This window comes from Leptonychotes weddellii, unplaced genomic scaffold, assembly GCF_054177405.1.
Source record: "Leptonychotes weddellii isolate Sample4059 unplaced genomic scaffold, ASM5417740v2 HiC_scaffold_60594, whole genome shotgun sequence".
Lineage (NCBI taxonomy): Eukaryota > Metazoa > Chordata > Mammalia > Carnivora > Phocidae > Leptonychotes > Leptonychotes weddellii.
This window is the reverse complement of record NW_028029105.1, coordinates 1-592: the sequence shown is the minus strand read 5'-3', so window position 1 is coordinate 592 and position 592 is coordinate 1. Positions and strand designations below refer to the sequence as shown.

Below are 592 nucleotides of genomic sequence, written 5' to 3'. Positions count from 1 at the left end.
GCCCAGGCCAGCAACCTGGAGAAGATTCACCTGGATGAAAAGGCCTTCCGCTGGCTGCACAACGAGGACCAGATGGCCGTGGAGAAGCTCTCGGACGGGATCCGGAAGTTTGCTGCGGATGCTGTGAAGCTCGAGCGGATGCTGATGGTGAGTGCCCCAGGCTCGGGGGCGGAGCTGGAAGGTTCTGGGGGACTCTGGGGGTGTCGGCTCCCCTGGCCTCCTGGACTCTGCCCCCCAGGTTCCGGGCCAGCCGCTGGTGGGCACCCTTGTAAGGAAGCCATGACTCCCCGTCCGTGGCAGCCCCGACCATGGGCCTTACCCCTTCCTGCGCAGGAGGCAGGGGTGCGGGGCAAGTGGGCAAGTTTCCTGGCATCTCTCACGCTCTCCCTTCTAGGATCGCATGTTCAGCACCGAGAACGGAAAATAGCACTGTGCCTGAGCCGGACCACAGACCTGTGCCCTCTGAGTTGGGGCTGATTGCACATGCCTTGTGATGAATTTTGCATTTTTTACCAATTGGGGCAGGGATGGATCATAGATTCTATGTAAAATTTTGCCTAAGTAATTAAAGCAGTCACTTTTCTTGTGCTAC

At 58.4% G+C, this 592-nt stretch overlaps 1 long non-coding RNA gene across 1 annotated transcript; it reads left to right on the top strand.

The window, feature by feature from the left end:
• Positions 1-591, top strand: LOC145719649 (uncharacterized). Its single transcript, XR_014142523.1, has 2 exons — positions 1-147; positions 395-591. It is a non-coding gene; the product is annotated as an uncharacterized LOC145719649 (long non-coding RNA).
• The last annotated feature ends 1 nt before the right edge of the window (position 592 follows it).